The sequence below is a fragment of the Musca autumnalis genome, unplaced genomic scaffold (genome assembly GCF_047663935.1).
Source record: "Musca autumnalis isolate F117 unplaced genomic scaffold, ASM4766393v1 scaffold_1, whole genome shotgun sequence".
Lineage (NCBI taxonomy): Eukaryota > Metazoa > Arthropoda > Insecta > Diptera > Muscidae > Musca > Musca autumnalis.
In genome coordinates, this window is record NW_027411644.1 from 268235063 (window position 1) to 268247760 (window position 12698).

A 12698-nucleotide genomic window follows, 5' to 3' on the forward strand; every position below is an offset into this window, starting at 1 on the left:
ATAATTGTTGTTGGAAAATTGTTTTTTAAAAGAATTTGTGTTATTTTGGATATGTTTTTTGGAATATATTCTGGATCGCTAAGATGAAATATTTTGTTTATCAGGTTGTTTGCTGTATTTATTTTCATGTTCTTTGGTTGCGTGGAATGATAATTAATCATGCGTCCTGAAGCTGTTGGTTTTGTGTACCAGTCGGTTTTTATCTGTTGGTTTCTTCTTATTATTTCCATGTCTAAGTACGGGATTTTGGTATTGTCTTCCATTTCGACGGTAAATTTAAGTTTATTGTGATACGAATTAAGCAGTTTGAGGGTGAGTTCCACATGATTTTTGTTTAGAATAGCAAATATGTCGTCTACATATTTCGATATAAGTTTTAATTCAATACCATTGTCTTTGAGTTCTCCGAGTACGTTGTCAAGAAGTGTATCTAAGACAATGTCTGCGATTGTTGGGGAAAGGGGGTTGCCCATTGGCATACCATATGTTTGATGGTAAACTTTTTCGTCATATTTGAAATAATTGTTGTCTATAAGACAAAATTGCATCAGTTCCAGGAATCTTCTCTTTGGAATCGTCGTATGTTGTTTTAATGTGTCCCATTTGTCCAGAATATTTTTTATTGCTAAATGAATCGGTATATTGGTAAACAATGATACCACGTCAAAGGAAACTAGAATATCATCTTCATCCAATATGATTTCATTTAGTTTTTCTTTGAGTTCTGTCGAGTTTTTTATGTTATATTGTGGTGAGATTATGTATTTTAGTATGTTTCCAATGTACTTGGATAAATTATAGCAAGGTACTTTCATGGAAGAAGATATCGGTCGTAGCGGTAAGTTTACCTTGTGTATTTTCGGTAATCCGTAAAGTTCTGGGGCTTCGGCAGCGATGCTTGTTAACTTGTATTTTTCCGCCTTTGAAATATCATACAAAAATTTAAAATTGTTTTTTCTTAAAAAATTATATTTTTGAATAAAAGCGTTTACGACATTTTTACGATTCTCAGAATTGAAGAAAAATAGTGAGAAATACATTTTATGTCATTTTAATTATCTCATGTGGCTCTTCAGTGACTTCAAAAAATTTTCCATATTTTTGATAAATTCAAATTTTAAAATCATTTTGTGCTTGAGGTTTTTCACCGAATCACCTTAGAATTAAGATTTTATGTAATCTTATGGCAAAACTCATCACGCTATGATACAGGAATATGAGATTGTAAAAAAGTCATAACCCTAGTGTACAACCTTGAACTAATATAAGAAATTAGTCTATCCGATGTTTATATGGTGCGGTGGTGCAGTGGTTAGCATGTTTGCATTGCATTCTTAACGTCATGGGTTTGATTCCCAGACCAGGCAATATCACATTTTTAAAATTACAACATTAATGTATTTCAACTAAGAATAAATAGTTCTTTAAAACCTTGGGTACTTTGGAAAAATAATTCGAATAATTAAAAAGTAAAAAGAAAAATAAAAAACAAAATAAATAATTTTTTTTTTTCGTCACAACCAATTTTATCGCTAAAAGTACTTCTAGGAAGTCTCGAAAGCGGCATTTACAAGTAGTGTCGTGGACGTGGTTCATTTCTTCCCGAACGGTGTGTCTACTTCAATTAGAATGCGAGATCGCGGATGTGCATTTCTATCGCCTGGGAGTGACTGCTTCGGGTAATGGGCGATAAAAAATGTTCGCTGGATCTGAGTCAAACCATGTCTCTTTTCTGTAAGGCATGCATGACAAAAAAGAGAACAGAAAAAATGTGAATGTATTCAAAATATTGGCAACTTATAACAGTGTGTTAGTAAGTTTGTATTCACGCAAGCTATAAATCAAAACATTTGTTCTGTTTTGTACCCTCTAAATTGCCGAAAATCATCGGCACCGCCGTGCCAAATGTGACCATGCTTGCTGTAAGGCATATTTGTCACGCTATAACAAAAATTATCTTTTTTGTTTTTCAAAATAGTCAGGCTTAATCCCATAGTCGTTGTTTTAATATTTTATTAAAACAACTTTAATTTATTAGTAGAAAAAAAAATTTGGTTGCAAGTGAAGTTGCTAGAGTTTAGGTAGTGCCAAAGAAATTCTCGATCAGAGTGTTTCTTTGCGCACGTATCTATTTGAGCTAGAAATTGACACTTGGGTTATACCTTGTTTCTTGTTGAAAAACACGAAATAAGGGAACTGATGAAGATCTGTGGCGAGATATGAAACTATAGTATTCCCTGCCTTACCCCTTGGTAAACATCGCCAATTTGTTCCCACTAATAAATTAAAGTTGTTTTAATAAAATATTAAAACAACGACTATGGGATTAAGCCTGACTATTTTGAAAAACAAAATAGAAGTCGTCATCCCAAACAAAAAACGCCAACCCTCCTAATTATCTTTTTTTGTAAACCCAGACATCATTCCAAACCATACACTTTGCCGCTCTAATACTACGAGTACATGTATCCCTAAATTACTTATTGACCTAGATAGTTCTTATACCTATACTGTTTAGTTACAAACCTTTTTATGTTTTTCCTTTTAGAAATTATAAGTATGTGTGAATGTATTTTTGCAATTTTTCAATGTTTGGTTTTATTGGTAATTCAAGTTGTGTGGAGTGTGTGTGTATGTACAAAATGCTTAGGTTTTAATTCAATTTTAGGATTTTAAATAGCAAAATGTAGGTTTTCGATTCACAATAGTTTTTAACTTTTAATCTTTGGAGATTTAATTCAATTAGGTTTTTATGTACAGTGGTGTACATTTTAAGTATTTTTAATAGAGGGTTTATGTTTTATTTAGCACAATTTTTTAAGGTAAGTTTTAACTAGAGGTAAGTTTTATTTATATGGGGGACTGCAAGTTCTGGGTTAATTTTTAATGCAAATTGTGGTTTTGAGTAGGAAATTTTACACAGAGCAATATTTTAGTTAGAAAAAAATTTTAATTATTTATTTAATTTGTACTTGTTGTTTTCGTGTATATATTAACTTCAATGTTTTGTGTTCAATGTTTAACTTTGTGATTGTTAATGTAACAAAATGTACTTTTCTTGTTATACCCTCCACCATAGGATGGGGGTATATTAAGTTTGTCATTCCGTTTGTAACTACTCGAAATAATCATTGTAGACCCCACAAACTATATATATTCTTGATCAGCGTGCAATTCTACATCGATATAGCCATGTCCGTCCGTCTGTGGAAATCACTCTAGCGTCCGAATGGATTGACGTAGGTGGATGCAAATCTATTATATGTATGTAGGACTTTTGGTATTGAAAACGGGCTATGTAGATCCACGCTTTCGTATAGCCCTCATACAAAATGACGCGTGACGCGTCGTCGTTTTAAGGAATTTTTAAGATATTAGTCCCATTTTACCGCCGAATTGGTTGTTATTTGGTACTTTGTGTCTCCAGAGGCCAAAAAACATTCCTACCAAAGTTGGTTTATATAAGTCCACGTTTTGGTGTAGCCCTCATATAATGCCCCATATAAAGTACGCGTCATTTTAATATATTTTGAATGTATTAGTGCCATTTGACAACAGAATCAGTTGTGACTTTGTGTTTCCAGAGGCTACGAAACATTTCTACTATAAAATGTTTATATAGGTCCACGTTTTGATATACCCCCCATAGGACGATATCTCCCGATTTTCGGTATTTTGAAGGGTTTAACCTCATTATCACACCGAAAGGGCTGAAATTTGGTATTAAGTCTTCGTTGGGGGTATAACACTTTCCCCCAGAAATTTGTAGGTTTAGGTCCACGCCATCATATAGCCCCCATAGAACGGTAACTTCCGATTTTCGGTATTTTGAAGTTTGTGGGTACATTAATCCAACGAAATGGCTGAAATTTGTGGTGGAGGGTATAAAAAGTTCGGCCCTACCGAACTTAACGCTTTTCATACTTGTATTTAATTTCTGTTCTTAATGTTTAACAAGGTGTTTATCGTTTTAACTATTATGACTCTTTAACTTGTATGTATGTAAATGTTAAACGTTTAGTTATACGCTTTAAAACATCCTGACGAACTGAACGATTGCTGCTCTTGGCACTACTTTTAATGTTGACAGTTTCCAGGATTCATTGGATGGAGGGCAATAGGTTAATAGCTAGCGGCCGCGGGTTGTTTGTATGTGTGTAAATATGTACAAATGTACATACTGCGGACCACAGGCCAAAACTTCATCAAAACAAAGCTACAGTGAACACCATAAGTATGGTCCTAGACCATATAAATACCTTATACATATATACATTTTTTTCGTAAAAATGTTCACATCTTTAAATATTGAACGTATTTATTGCCCCTAATAAGCTGACCTCCACTGTATGTGGTTCTAAAGCGTGTGTTCAATTATATATCTACGTATAGTGGCTTCAAAAAATTGTGGCAAATAATTTTATAATTTGGGTGACGTAGGGGATGAAAGATACCAAGGAATGGTCCTAACCGGCTTTAACATGGTAAAGTCCAGGATTTATCTTGGTTCCTCTTTCATCTCAAGGGGAGACTGACCTCCCCGTAGTGTCACTAGGGGTAGCTGTCTTTAACACCCGTTAAAGGTAGTGAGTTAAAATGTGACCCACGATCAACCATTAGAACGTTAAAAACTTGGGTTTGGGCGTCGGGTTAATAACCCTCCCCTAGAAAAAAGCAGTCTACTATGAAAAAACGAAAGAAAAGAAAAACAAATCCCTCTAAAGTTGACGAACCCCGCAAAGGTTTTAAGGACCATGATCAGCGAATCGGCATCTAGAATGTTCGCACTCTTTATAGATAAGGTGCAGTTTACGCATTTGTACAAGTCGACATTACTGCCATACAGGAAATGCGATGGATTGGGAAAGGCGTGACGCACTGCATTATAGCTGTCATGACACAAAGCATGAGTTTGGTTGCGAATATTTAGTTGTTCGGAAGTTAAAACATCTGGTCTCCAGCTTCACCCCAGTGAATGAAAGACTCGTTGCAATTCGATTAAAAGCTAAATTCTTCAACATCAGCTTTATTTGCGCTCATGCTCCCACTGAAGACGAGGACGAACAGACCAATGATATATTTTATGAGCGCTTAGAAGAAACTTATGTCCGTTGCTCTGCCCATGACATTAAAATTATACTAGACGATTTCAATGCCAAAATTGGAAAGGAGAATATCTTTGGCCCAACAGTCGGAAAATTCAGTCTCCACAAAGAAACATCTGACAATGGTATGAGGCTGATAGACTTTGCAGTTGCAAAAAACATGGTGGTTAACAGTACCAGATTTAAGCATCTCGATATTCAAAAGTGCACCTGGCTGTCGCCAGATCAAAGAACAAAAAATCAAATTGATCACAACGTTATGGAAGACATGCATCGAGCGTGTTGGATATACGATCGTTTCGAGGTGTGAACATAGACTCGGACCACTACCGTGTTGCAGCAAAGGTACGTACCAGATTAAACGTAGCAAACAAAGTGCGAACAGACACAACACGGAAGTTGGACATCGGTGAGCTTCAATCACAACAGATAGCCACTGCATATTCCACTCAACTGGCCCAATTGCTTAATCAAAGCACTACTCGTTCCGATAACAGATCAGGACAATGGCAAAACATTGCCCACTCCATGCAAACAGACGCGAAATCAGTACTTGGCTACCAGAGACCTCCACCAAGGAATCCATGGTATGACCAGGAGTGTCGTGCTGCTACCGAAGAGAAAAATGCGGCATATAGGGCTATTTTACAATCAGTAGCAACGCGTAGCCCACGAGAGAGGTATCGGGAGGAAAGGAGAGAGGAGAAACGTCTTTTCCGCAGTAAAAAGAGAGAGATGAAAAAGCTTGAGTTTGAACAAATCGAGATGTGCAGGAGACAGAATGAAGTCCGAAAATTCTACCAAAGAGTGAAACATCAAACTGATGGCTTTGGCACTGGTACATCCTCCTGTAGAGACCAGAAAGGTAATTTGGTAACTGATGCAGATAGTGTGCTAAGGATATGGAAAGAACATTTTTCCAAACTGTTGGTATTCAAAAGTAGCGAAGTCGACGAAGATACCACAGATCCAATCCCAGAAGATGGTATAGAATGTATACCACCCGGCCAAGATGAGGTTAAGACAGCAATAAACCGGCTGAAGAATAATAAGGCAGCATGAGCTGATGGCCTACCAGCCCAGCTGTTTAAAACCGGAGGCGACACGCTGATAAGATGTATGCATCAGCTAGTTAGCTCCATCTGGCAGGAAGAACGCGTACCCGACTATTGGATCCTGAGCATCCTGTGTCCTGTCCATAAGAAAGGAGATAAGACTGTATGCTCTAACTATAGGGGCATAAGTCTACTCCCGATTGCCTACAAGATCGTGTCAGGGATATTGTGCGAACGACTAAAGCCCATGGTCAACTAAATAATTGGACCTTAACAATGCGGCTTTAGATCTGGCAAGTCCACCATCGACCAGATATTTACCTTGCGGCAAATCCTGGAGAAGACCCAAGAGATGCAGTTCAACACCTACCACCTTTTTGTCGATTATAAAGCTGCCTTCGACAGCCCGCTACGTTCATAGGTATTACAAGCCATGTCTGAATTTGGTATCCCCGCAAAACTCATTCGGCTTTGTAAAATGACTCTAACTGACAAGAGATCCTCATTTAAATTGGGAATTAACCTCTCCGAAGTGTACCAAAAGAGGTTTGTGTGATCTTTTCAACATCCTGCTAGAAAAGGTTATACGAGAGGCAAACGTCAAAAGAAGTGGCACAATAACTAGTGGAAGACATTGTGACTCACAAGAGAGACCCTGTGCTCTAAGTAAGCGTAAATTGGTTATCGCTCACACCCTGGGTAGATGCTAACACGTTGTGAGCATCAGCAAATTTACGCTCATTGAGAGCACAAGGGAGACCCAACAAATTTTTTTCCTTACTCTGATCTAAACCAATAGCCACATCTTACTTGCTTATGCTGATGATATAGACATCATGGGACGATCAGTAAAATAAGTAACCGATACCTTTAGGAAGGTCGAAGGAGAATCTGCTAAAGTGGGTCTGGCGGTAAACGGCGAGAAGACCAAGCTGATGGTGTCGACGCGCAATGCGTCCATTGAGATCGGACCAACAGTGGAAGTTGGTTCCTATAATTTCGGCACCGCCGCAAACACAACAAACGACATCAATTGTGAAATAAAAAGAAGAATTGTATTGGCCAACAGATTCTACTTTGGCTTAAGTAAGCACTTTAAAAACAAAGCCACAACTCGTCAAACAAAAATAACGCTTTACAAAACACTGATACTACCCGTGCTGATGTATGGTTCCGAAGCCTGGGTACTTGCGCAAGCAGATAAGGCAGTGCTTGGCTTGTATGAGAGAAAAGTTCTTCGAAAGATCTACGGACCAATCTGCGTTAACGGTGAATATCGACACGAGCTGTATCAACGAGCTGTATCAACTATACAAAGACATCAGTATAGATAAACGTGTCAAGATGCAGCGATTGCGTAGGCTAGGTCATATCATAAGAATGAGCGATGATGACCCCCTAAAAAGGCGTATAAATTCGGGCCACGCAGAATTGACAGAAAAAAGAATAGATGGCGCAAACAAGTGGATCAAAAGATGACAAGGCGCAGTATTCCAGAAAGCGAAACACTAAATAGAGAGAATTGGAGATATTTTCTTAGTTCGGTCTATGGAACAAATGTTCTGTAATGGGCCAGTTAAGTAAGTAATTTTATAATTTCTAATGATAGATACAAAGTGAGAAAATTCAATGTTAAAAACTACAAAATATTTACAGTTAGTCAACAAAAGTATTACAAACGATGAAATTTTAAAAGCTTACATTTTTAATTAGGAATTACAAGAAGAAATTCTTGCAATAATGTTGGGGTTTTTGTTGATATCTGTTGATTTGCCTGTTACAAGCAAATAAATGCTGAAATCGGTCGGAAATAACAAAAACAATGGGCAAAAGTATAAGTACCTGTTTTATGTGATATCAACTAAATAATTGCAAAATGAATATCTAATAAAATCGTGGGATTTTCACTGCGATTTTTTGCAATTAAGGGTTTTTTATGACTTTTATTGTATGTGGTACATCCATAATTTTTGATCATAAATTAATTGTTGTGTGTGTAACAGAGACGGTATATTCAGAAAAAGAGAAAGTCAGGTAAACAGGTTTCGGAAAATATGCTACATTTGGTCTATTTCAATTATAATAATGGTAAATCCGCCAGAGATACCGCTAAAATCACCTCTCATAAGCTGAGATCTGTATACAACATCATATACCGGAAAACTGTCAGTTATGGTCAGGGTTTCGGAGTCGGAGTCTACGAGTCGGAGTCGAGCAATTTTGCTGGAGTCGGAGTCGAAAAAAATAACTCGACTCCGACTCCGGGCAAATTTTTTTCCACGTTATAGAAATATAACATTAAATTTGGAACAAGAAATTTTTGTTAAACTTATTATTTTTTAAAAGGAAGGTATAAGAAAACATATTTGCAAACGGTAAATTATACTAAGTTAAAGGAAAATTCATAGGATATTTACTATCCTCTGAAGTGTAGTCTATTCATCCCTATTTTGTTGATCTAATTGATTTTTTACATTTTTCAAACAAAAGTAAAGTTCTATGACAATCGAATTAAGATTGGACCTTTAACTTCTTTCGTCAGAAGTCTTACTGGTATTCTCACAAAGTTCTATTGGTATTCTCATCTTGTTTTTATGAGAAGTTATCCTTGTCTTCTATTAAAGACATTGTGGTCTCTATGGGAAATCATACTGAATACCATGTGGCACAAAATGGAAGTCAAGATCTGGGGGTGGAAAAATTCCTTTTCGGGATAAAAACCCTAATTGAAAACCCCAAAGGATCCCATAGCTGAAATATCTGAGTTATGACATAATGAATTTTTTGATTGACCCCCATCAATCATTGAGAAAATAGCTTTATATCTCTGTTTCGAGATATTGTTTCATCATTTTTAGATGACATGTTTTCAATTAAATAGAATCAGGAACCTTTCTGTCGGATATGCTGTCCTTCTACCTTAGTTCCTTCGATGTCCTTTTTGTTCTTGAACTCAAAAAGTAAAACAAAATGAAATTTTTGACAAAAATGTTCCATCGAAAATTATATGTAGGTTTCCCATATCCAAGAAATCCATATTTCATTGTCCTTTATCAGTTTTACCCATTACTTTCTCAAAAAAAATCGTATGTTTATGTATTTCGGTAAAGGTCGCATAATCTATTAACTATACATGAAATTCGGAGGGTTACGCTTCTGAATCAACGCATCATAAATTTGTTGTTGGTCAACGATAGATTCATCCCCCCATAACTCAGTTGTCTGACAAACGGCGAATCTTTCTTCTAGGATTCATTATATACTCAATGAGGGCTTTAAATGTAGACATTCAAATAACCGGATCCATTCGCCAGGAACAGATTTAGTTCATGTGTATCCGAGTTTTCTACACAATCAATAGCTTATACGAAATTCAATAAAATACATAATCATATAGTTTTTCATGAAAAAAGGATCGGGTAAAAGTGATAAAGGACAATGAAAATATGACAATATCGATTACTTGTCCTAGACTGACCATACATAAAATTTTCCTATCAACATTTTTGTAGAATATGTTCATGCACGAAATCTCAGTGTGCTAATTTTTCAGTTCCAGAAGACATCCATCTGCCTACGTGCTGGGTGGTGTCCACAATATATCTCAAATATTTCAATAAAATTATCCACTCCACACCAAAGTTCAAAATGTTAGCGCTGAACTTTAGTTTAAGGGGTGATCCCTACTTATAAATTTCAAATTTTTAAGTCGATCGGAACAATAGTGCCTGAGTATGAGAATTGGATGGAAACAATTTATTTTATGTTGTATTCAGCATATAAACTGTGTTTTTCTCGAAATCGGCCACAAAAATATATGACAATTGGTTTATTAGTTTTCGAGCTAGAGTTGGCACCGCAAAATGCTTTAATAAAAGCTGGGTTTCGTAGACTGCCTCAAAATTTCGTAATATTTTTCTCTTTCAGATGGAGAAAAAAATCTGCCAAAAAGTTACGTAGTGTTCTCGAAAAAAATTGCTTTTATTGAGCTTTACAACTGTGGATCTCCTTTTAAGACTAAGCACACTAAATTGTTGGTTTACATCCAGTTTGAAACTTGGTCATGATTAAGATTTTCTCACGCGGAAGAATTCCGTCCAGAATATTCTCATGCAAAAAAAGGAAAACCGACAGAAACATTCGTAAAATTCGGCCGAAACGATATTGATATGATCGAATGTATTCGAACGAATGTCCTTCCTAATGAATATGTAAGGAAAAACCAACACATTAGCCTATATAGGCCAAAATATAGGAAATAATTAAAAAATTTTGCACATTTTATTCATTTTTAGTGGTACAGGAATTCATTCGGAGTCGACACGGAGTCGGAGCCGGAGTCGTGAAAAAAATTCGCCTGGAGTCGGAGTCGAGCCAAAAATACCTCGACTCCGAAACCCTGATTATGGTGTGGGGGTGTGCATGGTACAATAATCTAGAGTGTAGGTCATGTTCGAAAAAATTGTGAAAAACATGGCCTGGGTGTATTTGCTTATTCTGTCAGAATTACTATAAACGAATATGCAACAGGTTGTACTGTTTATTTGATTTGTAGGGACATTAAATAAAAACGCCATAAAATGAATGGAAGGCCAAGTTTTTTTTACAGAGTCAGCTTCTGTGTATGTTCAAAAGTTTGTTTCATCACAATGTTGATGAATTTCATTTTAATAAATGTTGTAATAAAAATTTTCATTCCGACTGAATTTTAATATGTTTAAAATATTTTGTCATATTTTTCAAAATAAATGCGCATACATATACAAATTGTGTATAATGATTTGAAAGAATAAGCAAACTAATAGAAAAAATTGTAATCAGCTGTTTGTTATGGCCTACCTTGTAATGATTGTACCATGGGGGTGTGTATCAAGCAAGTCCGCGACGTTTTCAAGCTGTTATTGACACCCGAGATGGACATACGAAATATTAGGACCAACTTTTCCAGAAAAACCGTGTAAGACTGAAAAATTGAAAATTTTGCAAACATTTAGTTGACAATAGGAGAAATTAGTGGTTTTCTTTTATACATTTTAGGAACATTTTTAGTGAAATTTAGCTATTTTTTGTTTTATTTTATTAATAAACATGTGTAAGAATTAAACTTTTAACAAATGTTTTAATAATATTATTTATTTAATACCACTAAAAGCTTGTTTTATTTAAAATGTTGTGATAATTTTGGTTTTGCAATAATTTAGTTGACTAACTGTATGTTTTAATTTGTTGTGGTCTGCTTTTCATAGATTTCTACGACAAATTTCTCACATCGTTTCAAATGTCAACAGCATTATTGCATGTTTCCAGAATGAGTGTAGAGCAATGCAAAACAGCGTTAATATAAATTCTGCATTTGTAAATTTCTTCGAAGAACAATTTAATTGGTTCCAGAAAATATGTTTCACTTCAAGGGAAAATGGAAAGAAAGGTAAGTTGGTCTTCTGATGACTGTACTCATTACAAACTGTTTCCAAAACAGTATAGTATAACCTTGAAATTTATTTGTCGACTTCAATTGTGGATGTTATGTTTCCTCTTCAGTGGTGGTCAGCTGCTGAAATGTGTACAAAACATTCCATCGTCGACAAGATTCAAAACTTGCAATAGTTGCAACGCTACGTTTTTGTTTTAAACCGGTTTATCTGATTTACCCCTAAAAATATTTTTAGTTTGCAATGTATTTCTAATGAAGTTACGGAAGTTTTAGCTGGTCGAAATCAATTTAAACAATAATGCATAATTTTGTTTACACCAAGATGTAGTCCCATATAGCCTTCTAACAGAATAAAGATCTTAATTAGCCAAAACATGAGCATAATTTAGAGTTTTCCCGTTTAAATCGCCTGGATTGGTATTGGATTTAGTCTGTGGTAACAATAAACTTCACATTTCTTCACATTTTTATATTTCATATTTTTTCTCAGTAATGCCAAAAAGTATGCTGTAAATAAGTTGTACATTTACTCCGAATGAAAAGAAATCAATATGTTTTACATATGAAATGTAGATGGCCCAACGGCAAATACTTGGGTATATTTAAATACAGGGTTTAAAAGCCAGCATCTAAAAACATTAGCATTAGCTGTACACTTCAACTGCTACACAATATTCACATACACGGCTAAATAAGCAACCGAACGCATATTTATTTTTGTATATTTTTGCTTATTTCGTTTTTTACGCCTAATCTTTTTTTCGTTAGGCATAATCGACAACCACGCTACATATTTAGCAGTCGGCTGACCATTCGTCGCAGCGATTTAGCCAAAGAGGGTGTTTTTTGTGATTGGAGTTGCCAACGCAGTAATAAAACAGGTGTCATTTAATGGCAAAATGCCCCAACATATGGTAGAACCTAAAGAATACTAATTATTAATGTTTAAAAATAAAAAAAAATATATTTTGAACGGCTTCACTAAAAATTCACATGTCCTTTGAAAGAAAAAGTGGAATTAATTATATCGTGATTTTTAATGCATTACACTGGTAACCCTGATCTCAAAAATAATTGTTTGCTGAAAACATGGCTAATGGCTGA

The 12698-nt window shown here is 35.4% G+C and overlaps 1 protein-coding gene across 1 annotated transcript in view; it reads right to left on the minus strand.

The window, feature by feature from the left end:
• The window catches only part of LOC141389530 (uncharacterized), a 1388168-nt gene that overhangs the window by 143985 nt on the left and 1231485 nt on the right, over positions 1–12698 (minus strand). Inside the window, exon 6 of the mRNA XM_073961143.1 lies at positions 11000–11123. The gene's annotated coding sequence lies outside the window, so the exon portion shown is untranslated. The remainder of the gene's footprint in view (positions 1–10999; positions 11124–12698) is intronic.